Source organism: Hemitrygon akajei, chromosome 21 (assembly GCF_048418815.1).
Source record: "Hemitrygon akajei chromosome 21, sHemAka1.3, whole genome shotgun sequence".
Lineage (NCBI taxonomy): Eukaryota > Metazoa > Chordata > Chondrichthyes > Myliobatiformes > Dasyatidae > Hemitrygon > Hemitrygon akajei.
The window spans coordinates 50,921,758-50,945,903 of record NC_133144.1 but is presented as its reverse complement, the minus strand read 5'-3'; the positions used below and the strand labels follow the sequence as shown (position 1 = coordinate 50,945,903).

Genomic DNA, 24,146 nt, shown 5'->3' with positions numbered 1-24,146 from the left:
AGATATTGTATAAAAGACTTATCCATAGGTAAGGATGCATGCTGTTGGGGGTAATGTAGTGGCATGGATTGATTAACCAACAGAATGCAAAGAGTTGGGATAAACAGGTGTTTCTCTGATCGGCAGTCATTGATGAGTATTAGTTGGCAATCAAGTTCACTGCTGGACCCACAACCATTCCCAATGTATATTAACAATTTGGAAGAGGGCATCGAGTGTAGTGCATCTAAGTATGCTGATGACATTAGATTAAGTGGAAAAGCTAATTGTGTAGATGCATAGAGTCTGCAAAGAGGACAAGGTAGGTAGAAAATGTTGAGTCTGTAGCCAGATCAGCCATGATTTTATTGAATGGCAGAGCAGGCTTGACAGGCAAGTTGGTTACTCCAACTCCTATTTTTTATATTCTTGCATGCTGCAATCGTAGTGATAAAATTTTATCAGGGATTTGCAACCCATAAAAAGCAGTGAGTGTTGTGAAACATCCTGAATGGTGACCAATCTATAAATAGAAGTAACAGATTTTTATTTTGATCATTAGTAAGATTCTTGATTCAGTGGTAACGGTCTTTTGAGTCAAAAAGTTGTAAGTTTAGACTTTACTAAATGGATGTGAACAGGTAATCCAGTTTGATAATTATAGTAAGTTCTGCAATGTTAGAGGTGTTATCTTTCAGATGAAACATTAAACCAAAGTTAAGCAGTGATCAAAGCTTGGCTCAGTTCAGGAAATCTAGTCTTGATTAGTGCAAGCTAGTGTATTTTTTAACAAAATGTACAATTCATCAACCGGATATTTTGAGGTAATCAAAAAGTCTTCTGTAAATAAATGATATTTTTAGTTATATCATCGGTACTGTTGACTAGGATTCATTTTGGTATCTTTCCCATACACTTAGTGACTTCTTGCCAAGTAATCTGGTCAGTCATAATAAAAGTACCTTTTAATGATGTAAATTATAGAATTAAACAAACCATTTTATTTAGTGTAAAACTATTTACTGTAATTTGGGTGATGTGTTTGGAAAAATCAAATATTCTGAATCATTTTTATCATCACAGTGGGCCATATTCAAAGTATATTTATTATCAAAGTATGTATGTAGTATACAACCCTGAGATTCATCTTCCCACAGACAGCCATGAAACAAGGAAAACCATGAAACCCATTCAAATAAAAGCATCAAAACCCAATGAGCAAAACAAAAACAAGAACACCTCACGCAATTGGTAAAAAAGCGAAAAACACAGAATATAAAACAACCATAAAGTCGACAAAACAGTCCAGTTTCAGCTCAGTTCAATTCAATCGAGCACTGTATCATTCATTGACTATAGGCTGCGGAGCCAGTCCGCCCGAATCAATGACACACAAAATAGCAGCGCTAACAAAATTCTAACATAGTAATATACTATTATATATAACCATATGCCAAATGTTTGCATTTACTACCTGCAAGAAAGTGAAACTCCATAAAGACCAGAAAACATAGCAGCGGAATTTGGCCATTCATGCCATGAAGTCGGCTCTGCCATTCCATCATGGCTAATTTATTATCCCTCTCAATCCCGTTCTCCTGCCTTCTCCTCATAACGCAATTTCAGTGGCTCTTCACGTGGCCGTAGACAACCTGGACAATGCAAACACCTATGTCAGGATACTGTTCATTGAATATAGCTCAGCGTTTAACACCATCATTCCCACGATCCTGATTGATAAGTTACAGAACCTGGGCCTCTGTACCTCCCTCTGCAATTGGATCCTCGACTTCCTAACCGGAAGACTACAGTCTGTGAGTATTGGTGATAATATCTCCTTCTTGCTGACGATCAACACTGGTGCACCTCAGGGATGTGTGCTTAGCCCACTGCTCTACTCTCTCTATACCCATAACTCAAATACCATCTATAAATTTGCTGATGATGCAACCATTGTTGGTAGAATCTCAGATGGAGACGAGAGGGCATACAGGAGCGAGATATAGCAACTAGTGGAGTGTTGTCGCAGCAACAACCTGGCACTCAACGTCAGTAAGACGAAAGAGCTGATTGTGCACTTCAGGAAGGGTCAGATGAAGGAACACAAACCAAATCTCATAAAGGGATCAAAAGAGGAGAGAGAGAGCAGTTTTAAGTTCCTGGGTGTCAAGATCTCTGAGGACCTAACCTGGTCCCATATCAATGCAGCTATAAAGAAGCAACTATACTTCATTAGGAGTTTGAAGAGATTTGAAATGTCAACAAAAACACTCAAAAACTTATATAGGTGCAGCATGGAGAGCATTCTGACAGGCTGCATCACTGTCTGGTATGGTGGGGGGGGGCTATTGCACAAGGCAGAAAGAAGCTGCAGAGGGTGGTAAATTTAGTCGGCTCCATCTTGGGTACTATCCTACAAAGTACCCAGGAGATCTTCAAGGACCAGTGCCTCAGAAAGGCAGTGTCCATTATTAAGGACCCCCAGCACCCAGGGCATGCCCTTTTCTCATTGTTACCATCAGGTAGGAGGTACAGAAGTTGAAGGTGCACAGTGATTCAGGAACAGCTTCTTCCCCTCTGCCATTGAACACGTGGACACTACCTTACTTTATTAATATATATTAATTCTGTTCTTGCAGTATTTTTAATCTATGCAATATAGATATACTGTAATTGATTTACTTATTTTTATTTATCTTCTATATTATGTATTGCATTGAACTGCTGCTGGGAAGTTAACAAATTTCACGACACATGCGGGTGGTAATAAACCTGGTTCTGATTCTGATAAATTTTGACCCTCTTGTTAATTAAGAACCTATCAACTACCGCCTTAAATATACCCAATGACTAGGCCTCCACAGACATCTGTGGCAATGAATTACACAGATTCACTACCCTCTGACTAAAGAAATTCCTTCTGATTTCTGTTCTAAAGGACATCCTTGTATTCTGAGGCTGTGCTCACTGGTCCTAGACTTTCTCTCCACATCTACTCTATCTGGACCTTTCAATATTTATTCATTTCCATAGATGCTGCCTGACTTGCTGAGTTCCTTCAGCATTTTGTGTGTGTTGCTTTCAATATTTGATAGGTTTGAATGAGACCTCCCCCACCCCTTCAAAACTTCAGTGAATACAGGCCCAGATCCATCAAATACTCCTTATACCTTAACCCTTTCATTCCTGGGCTCATTCTTGTGGTAGAATATGGTAACATATCAATACTTTACTAACTAATTTTATTTGAATATCACAAGGGTTGTTGCTCTGTCTGGAAGTCCATGTTCATCTGAGTCAGAGTCGAGATATTCAGTCAGGATAGCAACAGGCATTGCTGGCAGTAGTGTTACTGTACTATTATACAGTACATGAAAATCTTGAAAAATAGAAAAATGAAATTGCTCATTATTTTTAAAGAAGTTGATAGGTTCTTAACTAGCGGGGGGGGGGGTAAAATCTACAGGGCGAAGGCAGGAGAATGGGGTTAATATGGAAAATAAATCAGCCATGATGAAATGGCAGAACAGACTTGATGGGACAAATGGTCTAATTCTGCTGCAATGTCTTCTGGTCTTTTTTTGAGATTCATCTATAAAATAGAAAACTGAATTAGTTTTCAGAGATCAGTGGAGATGGAAATGTTCTCCACTTCTACTTACTCTAGTAAAATATAGAATCTGCTTTCTTTTCATCTATCCCATTTAAATTGTTAAATGTACTATTTTCACATTTCTCTGAAAAATGGAAATGTGTACTATCTCCAATACCTAGGCTGTCATACCTGAACTTGACCACAATTCTTTAACCTTTATTTTTCCCAGATCATATTTCAGTCGAAGAATACTACTATAATTTTGTTTTGACTTCTATTCAAAGTTTCAGAAATGGAAAAACAGTGTCATTGTTCAAAACTGATCGTGGGAAACTGATGCTTGTAATTAATATAATTTCATTATATCTCAGTTCAGAGGAGGGTTAGCTAAGTTGAATGGAATACCAGTGATTTGGAATGCCAGTGGAGTGTGTGTGTTGATATTGGAATGAATGATGTTTATTATTGTTGAGAACTACTCATACGCTGCATTTATGCTTCACAGAACCTTTAGAAAACATAATTGTGATAACAGAATAGACATCTTTTTATTTCGATGATTGGTGTCTTTAAATAATTTCAAATGCTCTTTGCCTGACATCTATAGCAAAAGTGTAATTGGGTTTGTTCTCTAGCAATTATTCCAGTTCATTTAATTTAATTGAATCTGGTTTGACTGTTAAAAATGCAAGACTTACAGTTGGACTAGAAGGAAGTAGTAAGACAGGGTAGGGAGAAGAAATTAGATGAAGTACACCCCATTGTTTTAATATGCCCTAGCCTAGTCCCTTTGGTCTGTTATTCGTTGATATTAACTTGTCAGATACAGGAAGGAGCAACACACACAAAATGCTGGAGGAACTCAGTAGGCCAAGAAGCATCTATGGAAAAGGGTAAACAGTCGACGTTCCGGTCGAGACCCTTCATCGGGCCTGCTGAGTTCCTCCAGCATTTTGTGTGTATTGCATTGATTTTTCAGCATCTGCAGATTTTCTCTGGTTTGAGATACAGGAAGAACAAGTTACCATAAATCTGAATAGAGAATTCCAGAAGAGAAAACCATAGGAGTAAAAGGAGTTGACTTGTCCAACCTTGCACTTGAGGTAGATATGCTTATATCTACCCTGCCTGGTTCCACACTTCACAGCCACAGAATCTTCTGGCTTGAGCTCTTCCAAATCTGGCCCAATTTGAAACAAGTTTCCATGTTATCCCTGCACTTGCTGATATATATTGGTTCCAGAAAAAAACAACTCTTGAAATTTAAAATTCTCATTTTCAGGTTTAAATCCAGAAGAGGGCTGCCTTCTCTTTTGGCTCAATGTAAATTTTTTCTCTGATTACACTCTGTGGGATGTCCTGGGATATTTTCCAGCACTGTAAATGCTCATAAGATGGAGCAGCAGAATTAGGCAATTTGACCCATTGAGTTTACTCCTCTATTTGATCATGGCTGATTAATTTCCCCTCTTAATCTCATTCTTCTGTCTTCTTGTAATCTTTGATGATCTTACTAATACAGAACCCATCTGTTTTGCTGTAAATATACCCAATGACCTGGCCTCTATAGATGGCTGTGCCAATGAACTCCACAGGTTCACCACCCTCTTGCTAAGATATTTCTCCTCATCTTTGTTCTAAAGGGACATTCTTTTTTTCTGAAGCTGTAGACTCTTCTCACTGTTGGAACCATCCTCTCCATATCCACTCGGGTCTTTCAGTATTGGGTAGGTATGATCACTATGATCATTTTGAGTTTGGATGAGTATTCAAGTGGATGAATCCTACCAATTTACTGGACCTGTGTGTTAATAATGGATACTGTGGTTTCTACAGAATTTTATTCATACCTGACTAAACATTTCAATTCAAGGGCAGGTCAAGCTGCTTCCTAAAATCATTGTGCTAATCTATTCAACCATTTGTGCATGTGAAATAGTATGTTAAACAATGCTGGAAACATTCCATGTCTAACTGGCAGCATGTTATTCAGGATGTTTAATGGAAACTGACTTCTTATTAATAATTTGAAGGACAGATACTTTTGATTCCCAGAAAATTGTGTCAAATTGTATTCACATTGAATAATACACCTATTTAGAAATGACACATGCATTTTTTGTTCATTTTGGTCCATTCTTTGGTGGATTTGTGACCCAAAAATGGTTGCACTCTATAATATTAGGTCATATAACGAGTATGAAAAAGATTTGATAATCTAGCCAGAAGTGCACAGTAGGAATGCCTCTGGCAATAGTGGTAACTGTACAGTCAAAGACAATTTATGTACCACAATTCCATATCTTAACCAAAAGTGCAGTATCCTTTTATACTTTATGAGAACCACAGTTCTATGACTATATAAGCTGTGAGAACAATGCCAGGGAGAAAGAAAAAGAGCTAGCATCAAGTGTCTATCCTCAGACTACAACATTCACAATACAATGGTAAGATGGAAAATGTCCTGAGTTTTATCCCACATAGCTTTTAGAGATACTAGCAAGCAGGAGGACAAACAGTCTTCTGGAGGAACTCGGCAGGTCAAGTAGTATTTGTGAGAGAAAGGAATTACTGATGTTTGGGCTTAAAACACCGCAGCAGGCCAGTTCTTTCTGCAGACTGGGTGCTGCAGGTTCTGGCATCTGCAGTCTCTTGTGCCTGGCATGCAGAATTCTCTGTTTACAAACTGTGTGGCGTTAGTTTGATTAGACTACAAGGAGTAGGTGTTAGCAATTTTTTTAAAAGTTTGTTTCCGTGTTAAGATGTATCGAATTGTGAATGTATAATTCACTTGCGTTTCTCTCACGCCTAAAACCTAATTGGTTAACCCTATTGTAACTACTGAGATTTTGTTTAATCATCCAGAATGTCATTCAAAATTATAATTTTGTAACATTAAATATTAGACAATAGACAATAGGTGCAGAAGTAGACCATTTGGCCCTTCGAGCCTGCACCGCCATTTTGAGATCATGGCTGATCAACTACTATCAATACCCGGTTCCTGCCTTGTCCCCATATCCCTTGATTCCCCTATCCATAAGATACCTGTCTAGCTCCTTCTTGAAAGCATCCAGAGAATTGGCCTCCACTACCTTCCGAGGCAGTGCATTCCATACCCCCACAACTCTCTGGGAGAGGAAGTTTTTCCTTAACTCTGTCCTAAATGACCTACCCCTTATTCTCAAACCATGCCCTCTGGTACTGGACTCTCCCAGCATCTGGAACATATTTCCTGCCTCTATCTTGTCCAATCCCTTAATAATCTTATATGTTTCAATCAGATCCCCTCTCAATCTCCTTAATTCCAGCGTGTACAAGCCCAGTCTCTCTAACCTCTCTGTGTAAGATAGTCTAGACATCCCAAGAATTAACCTCGTGAATCTACGCTGCACTTCCTCTACAGCCAGGATGTCCTTCCTTAACCCTGGAGACCAAAACTGTACACAATACTCCAGGTGTGGTCTCACCAGGGCTCTGTACAAATGCAAGAGGATTTCCTTGCTCTTGTACTCAATTCCCTTTGTAATAAAGGCCAACATTCCATTAGCCTTCTTCACTGCCTGCTGCACTTGCTCATTCACCTTTAGTGACGGATGAACAAGGACTCTAGATCTCTTTGTATTTCTCCCTTACCTAACTCTACACTGTTCAGATAATAATCTGCCTTCCTGTTCTTACTCCCAAAGTGGATAACCTCACACTTATTCACATTAAACGTCATCTGCCAAGTATCCGCCCACTCACCCAGCCTATCCAAGTCACCCTGAATTCTCCTAACATCCTCATCACATGTCACACTGCCATCCAGCTTAGTATCATCAGCAAATTTGCTGATGTTATTCTCAATGCCTTCATCTAAATTGTTGACGTAAATTGTAAAAGCTGTGGTCCCAATACCGAACCCTGTGGCACCCCACTGGTCACCACCTGCCATTCCGAGAAACACCCATTCACCGCTACCCTTTGCTTTCTATCTGCCAACCAGTTTTCTATCCATGTCAATGTCTTCCCCCCCGATGCCCTGAGCTTTGATTTTACCCACCAGTCTCGTATGTGGGACCTTATCAAATGCCTTCTGAAAATCGAGGTACACTACATCCACTGGATCTCCCTTGTTTAACTTCCTGGTTACATCCTCGAAAAACTCCAATAGATTAGTCAAGCATGATTTACCCTTGGTAAATCCATGCTGGCTCGGCCCAGTCTTATCACTGCTATCTAGATATGCCACTATTTCATCCTTAATAATGGACTCTAGCATCTTCCCCACCACCGATGTCAGGTTGACAGGTCGATAGTTCTCTGTTTTCTCCCTCCCTCCTTTCTTAAAAAGTGGGATAACATTAGCCATTCTCCAATCCTCAGGAACTGATCCTGAATCTAAGGAACATTGGAAAATGATTACCAATGCATCCAAAATTTCCAGGGCCACCTCCTTTAGTACCCTAGGATGCAGACCATCTGGACCTGGGGATTTGTCAGCCTTCAGTCCCATCAGTCTACTCATCACCATTTCCTTCCTCATGTCAATCTGTTTCATTTCCTCTGTTACCCTATGTCCTTGGCCCATCCATACAAACTCCCTTTTCTGTGGTCCAGCACCAACCTGATTCTCCCAGTTCACCTGCATGTTGAAATCCCCCATAACTACTGCAACATTACCTTTGCCACATGCCAATGTTAACTCCCTATTCAACTTGCACCCAATATCCATGCTACTGTTTGGTGGCCTGTAGACAACACCCATTTGGGTCCTTTTGCCCTTACTGTTCCTCAGTTCTATCCACACAGACTCTACTTCTCCTGACCCTATGTCCCCCCTTGCAAAGGACTGAATCCCATTCCTCACCAACAGGGCCACCCCACCCCCTCTGCCCACATTTCTGTCCCTACGATAGCATGTATACCCTTGTACATTCATTTCCCAGGTCTGATCTCCCTGCAGCCATGTCTCCGTTATCCCAACAACATCATAGTTACCCATTCGCACCTGGGCTTCAAGCTCATCCGCCGTATTTCTGACACTCCGTGCATTCAGATATAGAATTTTTAGCCCATTTCTCCTCTCTCTGTTTGAATCGCTGCCTATTGTGCTTAACCCAGCTCCCCGAACTCCCATCGGGCTATACGCCCCTAGAATTTTGTTGTCCTTCCTAAATTTACTTATTCTTTCAACACATTTAACTTCATGTTCCGTCAGACCATCCCTCTGTACATGTGTCCTCCTTATCACTTGTTCCGCCTCACCTTTCTCTACTACACACTTAATATTCCGGAACCGTGTAGTCCCCACCTGTCCTTTATTCTTCCTCTCGCTATCCTCTCTCACATTCTGGATCCCCGCCCCCTGCAAATTTAGTTTAAACCCCCCCAAGAAGCACTAGCAAACTTCCCTGCAAGAATGTTAGTACCGCTCCAGTTCAGGTGTAAACCGTCCCTTCGGAACAGATCCCACCTTCCCTGGAACAAAGCCCAATTATCTACAAACCTGAAGCCCTCCCTCCTGCACCATCCTGTCAGCCACGTAGTAATCTTTATAATCTTTCTGTTCCTTCCCTCACTCGCACGTGGCACAGGTAGCAATCCTGAGATTGTTACCCTGGAGGTCCTGCTCTTCAGCTTCACACCTAACTCCCTGAACTCCCTACGCAGGACCCCCTCACTCATCCTACCCACGTCATTGGTCCCTACATGGACCACAACATCTGGATTCTTGCCCTCCCTCTCGAGAATAACCTGCACCCGATCTGAGAAGTCTCGGACCCCGGCACCAGGGAAGCAACATACCATCCGAGACTCCCGATCTTCCCCACAAAATCTCCTATCCACCCCCCTGACTATAGAATCCCCTATCAATACCGCACTCTTCTTTTCCCTCCTCCCCTTCCCAGTCGAGGGTCCAACCTCAGTGCCAGAGACAGGACCACTGCAGCTTGTTCCTGGTAGGTCATCCCCACCAACAGTATCCAAAACGGTATACTTATTTTTGATGGGAACGGCCACAGGGGTGCTCTTCTCTCTCTGTCTGCTCCCCCTGCCTCTCTTGACTGTCACCCATTTGCCTACCTCCTGTCTTTTCAAACAGCTACCAGACAGGAAAGGGGAATGAAAGATTTAGCAATGTTTATTTGGGCCAGAAGGGAGAGGGTGTGCAAGACTTAATGTTAAATTAAAGTGAACAATGCTATCTCTATTGTCCAGTTGGTAATTGATTTATTATTGTCTCTGAAACACTGTGTAAAACTCTGTTTGCATCCCATCCAGACAGGTCATTCCATACATGAGTACACTGAGGTAGAATGAAGTGAGGGGTGGGGGTGTGGGAATATCCTCAATGCTGAAGTTGCAGGCAAAGTGCAGTGTCCATAGCAAAGTATATTGGGATATCAATGGAACAGAATTCAGCAATTCTAATTGTACCTCGGAAGGAAAATCACTGAGCTACAAAGTTACTTCAGCAGGGTAAGGTAATTAACTCAAAAACCTGAAGTTGAGGCTCATGGGGTCATTGTTGGATTGATTCCTGGGGTAGTTGTGAGTATGTGTTGAGTTGAGTTCATAACAAGGAGGGATGGAGATAAAGGAAACTTTATAACAACTAGTGTTAGTTGTTATAGGAAGACTCCTGTGATTTCTCAACTTTAGTCACTGTAAAGTTTTTTTTGTCATATAGTGAATATCCGTCATCCAACATTGCTCTTCATAAGTCAGGTAATGATTCACAAACTCTAATTGTTGTTCAGTAAAGACAGGGTTAGGTGTCTTTGGGTTTAAAGGAAGTTTATAATAGGCATGAAATATTTTCAATTTCATTTAGAAGACAAGAATCATTTGCAATAGAATGGCATTTTGCATTAATAATAAGAACATCTGGATTATCACACTACCATTTTTTATATATTTATTAGTATGGATTTGAATAGTATTATACCCAGATCAACTGTGAAACTGGAATCATTCTTAGTCGGGCGGTGGGGGATAGGGGGGAGTGAGGTTGGAGTTCTGTGCCAGGTTTACTGATTCCATAAGGCTTTTGTAGTTTTAGATCAGCAATGGTAATGAAAATTTGTATTAATGTCCAAATAATTAAATAGCAAATAACAATTCTTTGACAAGTCCTTGCTTCTAAGCCTGTCTTGATTTGTTTTGCTTTGTATATCTGAGAGGACTCTGAGCCATGTCCCCATTACTGATGTTGGGGTAAATGATCCTGAAGTTAGGTTGGAGCTTCATTTGTGTGTATTAAGCAATGCACACTGGCTTCTACATTGATTTTTGGAGAACTCCTTGTTGAATTTTGTATCAATTCTTAATAAGCAGACCTCATCTTTAGGGTTACTGCAAAAAAAAAATTTCACATCCTATGTCAGTGATAATAAACCTGATTTTGATTCATCAGTTTTTGCTCTAATTTCCATACATCTATCCTCGCACTGTCCATAGACATAAGAATGTATAACATGATGTACTGATGTTTCTGTGTGGTCCATAATCAGAATCAGCTTTAATATCACTGGCATGTGTTGTTTTGAGGCTGCAGTACATTGCAATACATAATTTTAAAATGATTTATTATAGTAAGAAATATTTACAAAAAAGTAATTTAAATGAGTTATGCAAAAAGAGCAAAAATTATAGTGAGTTAGTGTACATGGGATCATTGTCTATCCAGAAATCTGATGGTAATGGGGAAGAAGCTGTACTTAAAATGTTGAGTGTATGTCTTCAGGCTCCTGTAACTTCTCCATGAGGGTAGAAATGAGGAGTGTGCATGCCACAGGGGTTGGTGCTGGGCCCGCAGCTGTTTACCATTTACATTGATTATTTGGAAGAAGGGACTGAGTGTAGCATAGCAAAATTTGCTGATGACACCAAACTGAGTGGAAAAGCAAATAGTACAGAGGATGTGGAGAGTCTGCAGAGGGATATAGATAGGTTAAGTGAGTGGGCCAAAGTCTGGCAGATGGAATACAACATTGGTAAATGCAAGATCATCCACTTTGGAAGGAATAATAGAAGAGCAGGTTATTATTTAAATGGTGAAAGACCACAGCGTGCTGTTGTGCAGAGGGATTTGGAGTGCTTGTGCATGAATTGCAAGAAGTTGGCTTGCAGGTACAACAGGTTATCAAGAAGGCAAACGGAATGTTGGCCTTCATTGCTAGAGGGATTGAATTCAAGAGCAGGGAGGTCATGCTACAACCATACAGGGTACTGGTGAGGCTGCACCTGGAATACTGTGTGCAGTTTAGGTCTCCATACTTGACGAAGGATATACTGGCTTTGGAGACAGTGCACAGGAGGTTCACCAGGTTGATTCCAGAGATGAAGGGGTTAAGCTATGAGACGAGATTGAGTCACCTGGGACTATACTCTCTGGAATTCAGAAGAATGAGAGGGGATCTTATAGAAACTTACAAAATTTTGAAAGGAATAGTTAAAATAGTAGGAAAGTTATTTCCATTGGTAGGTGAGGCTCGAACTAGGGGACATTGCCTCAAGTTTCAGGGGAGAAGTTTTAGGATGGAGATGAGGAGAAACTGTTTTTCCCAGAGAGTGGTGAATCTGTGGAATTCTCTGCCCAGGGAAGCAGTTGAGGCTTCTTCACTAAATATATTTAAGATACAGTTAGATAGATTTTTACTTAGTAAGGGAATTCAGTCAGCCAGAGACTCATTCCACTGAGATGCAACACTGAGTGTCATAGGAAGTCATTCCTGCCTGTGGCCATCAAACTTTACAACTCCTCCTTCGGAGTGTCAGACACCCTGAGCCAATAGGCTGGTCCGGGACTTATTTCCACTTGGCATAATTTTCTTATTATTTAATTATTTCTGGTTTTGTTTTGCTATATTTCTACTCTATTCTTGGTTGGTGCAACTGAAATGAAACCCAATTTCCCTCGGGATCAATAAAGTCTGTCTGTTTTAAGGGTTATGAGGAAAAGGCAGGTAGATGGAGCTGAGTTTACAGACAGATCAGGCATGATCTTATTGGATGGCAGGGCAAGCTCAATGGGCTGGATGGCTTATTTCTGCTCCTATTTCTTATGTTCTTATGTCCTGGCTGATGAGAGTTCTTAATGATGGATGCTGCCTTTTTGAGGCATCACATTTTGAAAATGTGGAGCTGGCTGAGTTCACAAATTTCTGCAGCTTTTTCCGATTAAATATAACCAAACTAAATATAACTGGAACATATATACTAATTTATTATGCAACTTTCTGCAAGCTCAGAATTGCCAACAGAAGAATTTTTCTTTTCCAGTCATTTCAAATCCTGTATGTCTTCAGGAGTTCTTTTACCTTAAACTTTTTTTTATCAAGAATACTGCAAAACTTTGTGGCAAGTTGTCTTAATTAAAAATTACACAGTGCTTATTCTGAAGTTGTTTTTCTTTTTACATCTTTGAATGAGAGACAAAGTGAAATAATAGCGTTTCCTCCCTGGTGAAATTTGATTTTGATTTCCAAGCCCTTCCCTTCCTTTCACACCTTCACACCTCCTGTTATCTTGGGAATGGAGTGAAGTGGCTCCATGTTGCTGCCAGGTAGGGAACTGCAGCATTTTAAGTCAGTGATAGTGAAAATATGTGCTCTTTGTCCAAGTCATCATTCCATCTAACTTGAAAGCGAGCTGCAAATAGTTAGACGGTTTGGTATGCAATTTTCTTTACATTAAGTTCTTGAAAGCATTTGTATTGCTATGTCAGGAAGCAATTATTTATCAGCTGTTATTAAACTCCACCTAGCAACACAAGATATTTCAATCCTCAGCATTTGATAATAATTGCCTTCAGATCCTATACTTGCCTAAACAGCTTTCTGCTTACCTATTCTAAACAACAGCTGTCAACTTATATTCTGTTAAAAATTCCTTACTGTCTTCAGGAATGCACATATTTCAGAATTAAAATAGTTAAAATCCAAAAGTACAAGTGGTCAAGTGCAGAATTCTAGATTGCCCCCTTTTGACAGGCTTGCATGTAGACTTGCAGGATAATGTACCCAGTATGATATATAAATGTTTTGGTCTATTTGTTGATGTTTAATTTTTGCTAAAGGTTCAAATTGAGTCCAGTGATTTTTCAAATATGCCAGTCCTCAAACAAATCATTGAGGTAGACAAATGCAGAACTTAAATGATCATATTGATTAACACACACAGAATGCTGGAGGAATTCAGCAGACCAGGCAGCATCTATGGAAAAAAGTACAGTCAACGTTTCAGGCCGAAACCCTTCGGCAGGACTAGTGGTAAAAAGTTGAGAAGTAGATTTAAAAGGTGGGGGGAGGAGAGAGAGAAGCATCATGTGATAGCTGAAATTTGAGGGGGAGAAATGAAGTAAAGAGCTGGGAAGTTGGTCGGTGAAAGAGGCAGAAGGCCATGGAAGAAAGAAAGGGGGGGAGGAGCACCAGAGGGAGGTGATGGGCGGGCAAGGAAATAAGGTGAGGGAGGGAAAAGGGGATAGGAAATGGTGAAGGGGGGTGAGTGGGAGGCATTAACAGAAGTTTGAGAAATCAGTGTTCATGCCATCAGGTTGGAGGCTATCCAAACGGAATGTAAGGTGTTGTTCCTCCAACCCAAGTGTGGCCTCATCCCGACAGTGGAGGAGGTCATGGATTGACATATCGGAATGGGAATGGGAAGTGGAATTAAAATGGTTGGCCACTGGAAGATCCTGCTTTTTCAGGCCGATGGGGCGTAGATGCTTGGCAAAGCGGTCTCGCAATCTATGTCACGTCTCACTGATATACAAGAGGCCACACCTGGAGCACTGAATACAGTATATGACCCCAACAGATGAAGTGTTGCCTCAGCTGGAAGAACTGTTTAGGGCCCTGTTATGGTAGTGAGGGAGGAGGTGTAGGGGCAGGTGTAGCACTTGTTCCACTTGCAAGGATACGTGCCAGCAGGGAGATCAGTGGGGAGGGACGAATCGACAATGGAGTCGTGTAGGGAGTGATCCCTGCGGAAAGCAGAAAGTGGGGGGAAGGTTAAGATGTGCTTGGTGGTGGGATCCAATTGGAGGTGATGGAAATTACGGAGAATTATGTGCTGGACGTGGAGGCTGGTGGAGTGGTAGGTGAGGACAAGAGGAACCCTATCCCTGGTAGAGTGGCAGGAAGATGGGGTAAAAGCAGATCTGTGTGAAATGCAAGAAGTACAGTTGAGGGCAGCATTGATGGTGGAGGAAGGGAAGCTCCTGTCTTTGAAAAGGGAGGACATCTCCTTTGTTCTAGAATGTAAAGCCTCAACCTGAGAGCAGATTACTTTCTTTTGATACCACAAAGATATAATTTTTGTTCATTACTCATTTTAACAACAATTCAGTTGGGCTCAAGTTAACTTGCTTTATCACTAGACACTAGAATTTATAACTGGTGTAATTGTTGATCTGATTTCCATGTTTTGGTGCCTTCAGAATCACAATCAGGTTTAATATCACCAACATACATCAGGAAATTTGTTAACTTTGAGTGTGTGCCTTCATGCCTCTGTACCTCCTTCCTGATGGTAGCAATGAGGGCAAGGCATGACCTGGGTGATGGGGATCCTTAATGCTGGACACCCACTTTTTGAGGCATCACTTTTGACATCAAATGCCACCACACATAAAATGTGACACTATTTCAAATGCTTGCTCTTATTTGTTTAAATTGAATTTACTTTATTTCTTACATCCTTCACATACATGAGGAATAAAAATCTTTACATCTCTGCCTAAACGTGCAGTGTGCAATCATGGTAACTTATAATTTATAATAAATAGAACAGTCAATGTAACATAAAAATACACTCATGTCTGTGTGAGATAATCAGTCTGATAGCCTGGTGGAAGAAACTGTCCCGGAGCCTGTGGTTCTGGCTTTTATGGTGTGGTACCGTTTCCCGGATGGTAGCAGCTGGAATAGATTGTGGTTGGGGTGACTCGGGTCCCCAATGATCCTTCAGGCCCTTTTTTCACACCTGTCTTTGTAAATGTCCTGAATCATGGGAAGTTCAGAACTACAGATGCGCTGGGCTGTCCGCACCACTCTCTGCAGAGTCCTGCGATTGAGAGAAGTACAGTTCCCATACCAGGCAGTGATGCAGCCAGTCAGGATGCTCTCAATTGTGCCCCTGTAGAAATTTCTTAGGATTTGGGAGCTCATACCAAACTTCCTCAGCCATCTGAGGTGAAAGAGGCTTATGTAATCTTGAGTTTAGCTATCTCTTCATTTATAGGCTCATTTCTGCTTATCGTCTTGTATGTCTGAACTCTTGACTGTAAGAAACACTTGATTTTGAAAGACCCCTGCATTTCATGACTTGTACAGGTAAATGCCACACCAAGAGAGGGTTAACAGCCAGAGGACATGTTTCTAATTATGTTAGTCCAGAGTATACATCCTTTGAGCATTATTCAAACATTGGATTATTGTAATGGTCTCATCTAGAGACCACATACATGTAATGGATGACAGCAACTTGGTTAGTTCTACTTTGGATTGTCAGTTTACAAAATATGCTCAGCTCTTAATTGAGCGAAATCTCATAACTTTAGGGGAGTTGCTGGAGGTGTATGGTAGTATAGTGACTCAGTGCCTTGGACTAATCTATAGAAATTCACCACCATGGTAGATAGAAAATTTAAATTGTTATTAAATGTAATATAAAATGTAAGTACTGTAATAATAATAACCATGAAGCTTTCATGTTGTTCTGACTTAACTTACTATCAATGTATCTGAGTACGTGACTCCAGTTGACCTTTAATTGCCACCTGATCTGGCAAGTCATTCAAGACCAGTTAAAGGAAGCCAGTCTATTTTCATCAGATCCCTTTGAAAATTATCCAGTGTTTAACACGTAATGAATGATACAGAAGTTAAATACACCAGACTCTGGTCAGACTTTCTCGGGATCTCACAGTTGCACTAACACCTAATGAAAATCAGCCAGAAATCTTGTTTGTGGATTCGAGATTCTGTGAACGACACATCAAATTTACGCGTTTGCGTTTCCATAAATCTTATTTTAACCTCCTGTCTTCTCTTTACCCCCTCCCCACCCACGCGGTATGAAAATTGTGATGTACGTGAAAGAGTTAACGGCTAGACCGAGTGAGTAACTCCCATCTCTACACTCATGCAGAGCTGTGTGTGTGCTCTATCCCCGCTCGCCTCTCGTACCCCCGGCACCCAGTCCGCTGCGCAACACGTCGGCCGTTCAACAGGTAAATAATCGAGAAACTTTTCTTCTCTACCCCTTCCCTCTTCCTAACTCGACCCTCTATCGCCCTATCTCTGCAGCTCTCACCATGATTTGATTATCATTTAGAGTCCTATCCAAGCGCCCGTGGATTATTCGCTGTCCTTTGACTTCGGCCTTGCTGGGAGCGGCGAGCGTGATTTTTGGTTTTTAAGTATTTTATCGTTTTGTGTATTAGTTTGGACTTTGCACGTCAAATTACTCATCTTTAACTCCGCTTGTTCTAGCACGATCGTTCTAAATGTCCGATAAAGGACGAATAACGTCGTCCCACAATTTTTTTTAAAAATGGATTAATTGGAGTGTCGCGATTGTCTTGGCTCTAACATTTTCAGGGAACTATTTTTTTCTTAGTTTAATGAACGAAGTGCACGAACATTTTACCGTCTTTTAACGGCAGAAATAAAGCGTCCAACTCGATGATATCATTAAATGTGGCTATAGTATTGATGGCAATCAAACAGTAATTTTAACTTTTGTGTACTTTTAACTACTCTAGGAGTCTGTGTAACTTCGGCCATCCCTACTTCCCCTCCCCCCTCCCCGCGTTATATATTTGCTGCTTCTTAGCATGAATCGTGTTGGGGTGGGGAGGGGGGAAGGAGAAGGGAGAATACGTGGCAACTCTTTCTCTCCCCCTTAAGTGCTGCTCTCGCCTTCTGACCCCAAGCGATGTAAGAAAGTGCACGTACTCTGCAGAGCCTACTTGGAACTTGAGCCCAGCCCCGCCACTTTCCACATCTGCGGCATCAAAAAGCTCTTCCCACTTCTCGTCTCCACGCATTAAATCTGGAGATGTTCAGAATTGATGAACTCTTAATCATCCAAATGGAACCTAGCCACGTTGCATCAGTACTTATTTTTGTAGTCATAATTTAACATCTCAATAAAGAGACTGGATCTAACTCTGCTACCTTGCCTTCCTCCAAGCATTGACAACTCTTGTTTGGATTTTCCTTTTATTCCTGCTATCCTACAATGGTTTTCTCTTGTTTGTGATCCTATAATGGTAGCGTTAACGCATGGAGACAACAACCACAAAATTCATCACATAATCCCTTTTAAATCAACTTTTTAAATTGATGGTATTTATAAGAATTTTAGATTTCTGCCATTTATATTTGGTTTCATCTTTAATTACAGCATAGTTTCAATTTGTATTGAATTATAATGTATAGATATACATTGCCAGTTGAATAATTGGATCAAATGATTCTGGAGCTATTATTTGAAAATGTAATTTTTTTTAAAAAGCCACAGAACTGCCATTATATTAAAGTGTATGTGTACACAAGTTCTTCACTTTTAAGTATCATATTGTGAATAGAAATTCGATCACACTTTTAAAAGAAAACACTCCTCTGAAGTGTACAATCCACATTTTCATGGTTGGACAACTGCACTGGTGGCACATAAGTGAGCCAGCTTCGACATTCTGGAGAGCTGGCACATTGGCATTACAGACCTACAATATCAGAAGCGATTAATATAGCACAGTGAGATGGGTCCAGTTACAAAGCAGAGTTAACAAAAGTTCTTTCTAGTCTATGCAGGACAAACAGTGTACCTATTTAAATTAACTAGTTTACTTGCATAATGGAATTTCTTTCCCTTTGCCCTTTGCATTTCATTCCAGCAGAGTTAATGTGAGCTAGTTAGTGGCAAAACTACATTCCCAGAACTGTAAAGATTTTAGTATTTTGATTTTTGTTCAAATGTCCTCTCTGTTTAAAGGTTAACAAAATTATCTCAAGAAAACATGAAGGTTACTTTCATTACGCATGTGTCCATGATAGAGGAACGGCCATGTTTAAATAACATTTTACATAATTTAACTGATTAAGTAAATGATTCAACTTGATTGCATTGTTAGCACTCTTGCATTTTAATCTTTTAAATCGTGAATCCCAAATTGCAGTCCCAGAAGAGTCTTAGAAGTTTGAGGACTTGTCACCTCTCAGGGGAGATATTTGGCCAGGATTGTGTCTGCTAGTTTAAATGGATGCCAGAGGTCCAATGATGTTTGTCTCAGCTAACAAGACTGGGAGACCGTTTCGCTGAGCACCTACGTTTGGTCCGCCAGAAAAAGCAGCTTCTCCCAGTGGTCACACATTTTAATTCCACGTCCCATTCCCATTCTGATATGTCTATCCATGGCCTCCTCTACTGTCAAAATGAATCCAAACTCAGGTTGGAGGAACAACACCTTATATACCGGCTGGGTAGCCTCCAACCTGACGGCATGAACATTGACTTCTCTAACTTCTGTTAATGCCCCTCCTCCCCTTCTTACCCCATCCCTAACATATTTAGTTGTTTCCCTGATCTCCATCGCCCTCTGGTGCTTCCCCCCCCCCCCCCCACCTTACTTTCTCCCGAGGCCTCCCGTCCCATGATCCTTTCCCTTCTCCAGCTCTGTATCATTTTCGCCAATCACCTTTCCAGCTCTTAACTTCATCCCACCCCCTCCGGTCTTCTCCTGTCATTTCGTATTTCCCCCTCCCCCCCACTACTTTCAAATCTCTTGCTATCTTTACTTTCGGTTAGTCCTGACGAAGGGTCTCAGCCCGAAACGTCGACAGTGCTTCTCCCTATAGATGCTACCTGGCCTGCTGTGTTCTACCAGCATTTTGTGTGTGGTGTTGTTTGAATTTCCAGCATCTGCAGATTTCCTCGTGATTACCAAAATTGACCAGCTGTTTGTCACTTATTGAGGCTTCTTTGATGGTTACATCAAATTAACTCCTTGTCTCTGAGCAACAATTCCTTTTGAATTTTACCATGTCAGTGTTTTTATATGCAGATTGCTGTGGTTGAAATTATATAAATTTATCTCTTTCAAAAATAAAAATGTGAGAATGAATATTTTAGCTGATATAAGTCTGTCTGAAATGCTGCATCTTTTGTGGTAAAAGAGAAGGACAACCTGTATAATCAATAAGGCCAGTCAAGTAAAAGCATAGCTAGAGTTCATTCAGTATGAGTTTGGCTAGATGCCCTTACCCCAGACTGCATTCTATAGTATTTAATTAGTTTTTTTTTAATATGGAGTCTATACGTTCATGGCCAGTATGTTTAAAATTTAACCCAGATGGAGCAGACAGGTTACTTTCTGGAGGATGTGATAAGAAACTTAGAAAACAAATGTAGGAAGAGAAATGCAATGCGTTTAAAGATTGCTGAGTTGCCAGACTGAGGTATGATGCACTAGAGGTAGAATGTATTACATTGGAGCTGATGAATGTGCAAACAGCCTGTCTTACCACTGTGACCAAATAACAGACTATTGCTGATGTAGGTTGTGAATAGTCTTTGTTTTAGCTGTTAAGACACTCATGAACCAGCCGAGATCAAAAAGAATGGGAAATTTACAAGTATTTCAGGCTCTGTTTCCAGCCACAAACCTGTGTTCTGGGTCACAGCCTTGGATCAGCTGTGGGTCCAGCCCACAGTCTGGATTTTACCTACAGTCCAAGCCCACAGCTTGCATTCCAAACTAATGAATTTTCTGAAGTTCTCTGAATAATCAGATGCCAGATCATCAGTTCTACTATTCTCAGCAAGTCTGTGACAAGAGAAGCAATCTTAATGTTTCAAGTTGTGACATTTCATCAGAACTTGGAAAATGAGGAGGGGTGGAGAGAAGAGAAAAGGGATAAAACAGAAATCAAGGAAGTATGTGATGCAAGTAGCAATGGTGCTGGCTGGGAGATGGGTGGCGAAGATTTGTTAATTATAGATGATCTGTCTGGAGGAGATATAAATAGATGAATGAAGATAGATGTGGCGTGGGAGGGGGGATGGAATAACATTGCTGGAACTATGAGAAGCAAAACACTGCAGTTGCTGGAAATCTGATGAAAGTTGGTGTTGGAAATGTCGATCAGCCAGGCACAGCATTAGTGGAGGGATGAAACCTGATTTAACTTTGCCAGTTAATGACCAGTTATGATACAAATTGCAAAGGCTGGTTATCTGCAGTGTTGACTTCGTTGTTGAATCCCAAGGATACATACTTAGTCAGGAGATCAAATGATTTTCCTTGTGTTTACTTTGCCCTTTGTTGAAATGGTTTAGGAAACCAAAGACAGAGAGGTCAGAGTGGCAAGTGCTATGATGGAGAAATAAAATGAGAGACAACTGGAATCTCAGGATTAATCTTGTGGACTGAGCAGAGGTGATTTGCAAAGCAGTCGCCCCATCAACACTTGGTTTACCCAGTGCAGAGGAGACAACATAGAAAGCATGTGATTTGTAAGAAGTACAAATGCTTTGCTGCTTCACCTGCGAGTGTTTGGCTCCCTAGATTGTGGAGGAACAAGTGAGATGTCTGGCACCTCCTGCAGTTTCATTGGAAAGTGCCAGAGTGAAGTTGCAAAAGAGACCAGAGAGTCGTAGATGGAACTCTTACTTAATGCTGAAATGGGAGAGTAAAGTGTGCCTAATATCACATTTAATGTGATGGAAATTGTAGAAAAGTATCTTGCTGAATATAGAGGGTTAAGGAGCAGATTGGGATGGAAGGGGAGCACAAGGGAAACGCTGTTCTTACTCAGAAAGGGAGAAGAGGGGTGAATGCAGAAATGTGGGTGATGGAACATGTATAGACGAATGCCCAGTCAACCATGTTGAATGGGATGACATAATGAAGGAACAAAGAAAACATCTTGGAAGCACTGTGGAAAGTGTGGTCAGCAGAGAAACTGGAGTGGGATCCTTTAAGTGCTGTGGCAAAGGTAGTGATGGGAATCTCCGGGTTTTTGTTGGATGTCTGTTGCTAACCTGTCCACTGAGTTTAAGGAAAAGAAAAGAGAGATGGACCATGTGAAGGTGAGATCATGGTAACAAAGGTAAGGACATTTTGGAGCTCGGTATGAATGCAGGAAGCAGCATTGGGACCATCGCTGTACCAGAAAATCAGATGAGGAAGAAATCTCAAGTAGGATTGAGGCAAGGATTGTTCCACGCATCCAACAAGAAGACAGCATAGTATGTACTCCTGCAGGTTTCTTTATTGATACCTTTTGATTTGGAGGCATTTAGTAATGTAAGGGAGATGACTAAGTCCATCAAGGTTAAAGAGGATGGTCATGGTTAGCATCTGTCCAAGAAAGGGTTGAAGGGCTTTAAGGCCATCTTTGTAATGGATGGTGATGTAGAGGGACTGAATGTCTAGGGGGAAAATGAACCTCTGAAAACTATCAAAGTGACAGAAGATATCAGCTGGATGAGAAAACAGTCGGGGTCAGAGAAATTTCTGTGGATCAAGAGCATATTGAAACAGCATGCTTACTAAGCAGTGCAACTTTTGGAGGAGTTAGAAGTGGGGTGTTCAGGGTTGAAACTTTCATGACAGCATAAGAGGAAATTGGGTGATATTAACTGTCTGAGAGACAGTAACCTTTTAGGATGACACTCATCCTCACAAGTTTGTGTTCAGTATCATCAAACCCTGGAATTTTTGTCCATATTCATTCCAATCTTCTCATTAGGGCTATACGTTCGAAGACAATATTGGATTGATCCATAGTGGTGAAATCCAACAACTTCAGAGAAGGATGTTAGTGAGTAAGTGTGGTGTTACGCGGGTTATAGCAATATATAGATGAACGCAGAGTAATAGAACAGAGGGAGAGAACCAGAATGAAGAAAGCATTCTCAATTTATTTTGACAAGTCCTACCTAAAGAAATGGCCATTGACATAAAGGTAGCAGAAGAAGACCTTGACGTTTTGCTGGACTTGAAAAATTCACTGACATGGGAGGATAAAGTTAGGGACTCTGGATGACAGGTTTTTTGGGATCAATGAGAAAATCAGAAGGGATAATGGAAACATGTTGAAGAGTATTACTGTAAGAGAGCTGGGGGATGGGTCAGAAAAATGAAAAGTCAGAAAGATACATAGGAGTATTAGAATTTGATATGTTGAAATATGCTTGAAAGAAAAAAATTGTTTTTAAGCACTGAGTGCTGCAGATGATGAATTGGAACTGCTGGCCAAGGCAACTTTGTGATAGTGAGGCAATGCAGACAGAGAAAATGATGTAGGTCATGAATATGTTGGAATAGAGATTCAAACTAGGCTGAATACTTGAAAATGTCTACCATCATGGGTAGATCTGAAATGTAGTGAGTGGAAGCTGGATTAGTCTGAGTTAATTATTTTGTTTAGCAATACAGCACAGAGTAGGCTTCCAGCCCTTAGAACCACGCCACCCCAGCAACCCACCCCCACCCGACAATCCTGATTAACCCTAACCTAATCACAGGACAATTTACCATTTAACCTATCTGGTACGTCTTTAGACTGTGGGAGGAAACCAGAGGACCCAGAGAAAACCCACGCATTCCTCAGGGAGGCTCCTTATTGAACTGTGAACTCCAGGACCCCCCCCCCCCCGAGCTGTAATAGTATCATGCTAAGCACTACATTGAGCTTTATAATTGTGAATTATACTGTTGTTTCCATAAGCATTGATTTATGCATAATTACACATCTGCTTCTGCACTGAAGTAATTGTAGCTTATTTAGCTTTCTTTTGAACATTTGTATTATCTTACAGCGGTAATTTTGCCCTTTCCATTTTGAGAAGGTTCCAGTCTGGTTTGTGAATGGCAAAAGGCTTTCATGGCATTAAGGGAAGAAGGGTGAGAATTAAAATTTGGTAGTAGATAATAAATGTTCAGCAGCAAAACCTTTGCATTGTATGTGAGGAAGTTGGGGGGGGGGGGGTGGAAGAAGGAACATGCAATGGCAGATCATAGTGAAACCAAGAACAATCATTATTGAACAACAACACTTGACTGGTTACAGCCCAATATTCATAGGAGCCATGGACCAAGAAAGTGGACAGTTTAGGCTTACCACTCATACATATGATCTCTATCACCCAGAAAACAAGGGAAGCAAGTGCCTGGCAGTTGCATTATCTTAAAATTTTGTGTCTACATGTTGAGGCCCTTCATCCAAAACATTGACTGTCCATTTCCCTCCACAGATGCTGCCTGACCACCTGAGTTCTTCCAGCAGTTTGTTTTTTTTTTGCACCTGATTCTAGCATCTGCAGCTGGTGTGAGCGTGTGTGTGAGTGAGAAGTTCAATGGGAGAGGAACTGTTCTGATATATCCTTTCGGATGGGAAAAGTCCTATTAAAGTATTTCAAAAAGCCATTGCTTTGATTGATATGATAGGTTTTCCTGGTATCTAGTTTTGGATGCAACACAAACGAGTGATCTGGTTATTTATCATTTTGTTGCTGTGGGACTTGCAATGTGCAAAATATTACTTAGTTTCTTTCCAAAAAGTAATTAGCT

General features: G+C 40.8%; 1 protein-coding gene across 4 annotated transcripts in view; it reads left to right on the top strand.

Moving 5' to 3' along the window:
* Positions 1-24,146, top strand: part of p4ha1b (prolyl 4-hydroxylase, alpha polypeptide I b) — a 100,544-nt gene that overhangs the window by 10,291 nt on the left and 66,107 nt on the right. For 2 of the 4 annotated variants that reach the window (XM_073025393.1, XM_073025390.1), the window contains exon 1: positions 16,666-16,796. The exons of the other annotated variants lie outside the window; for them this stretch is intronic. The gene's annotated coding sequence lies outside the window, so the exon portion shown is untranslated. Of the gene's footprint in view, positions 1-16,665; positions 16,797-24,146 lie in introns of those variants that run through there. 4 annotated transcript variants of the gene reach the window in all.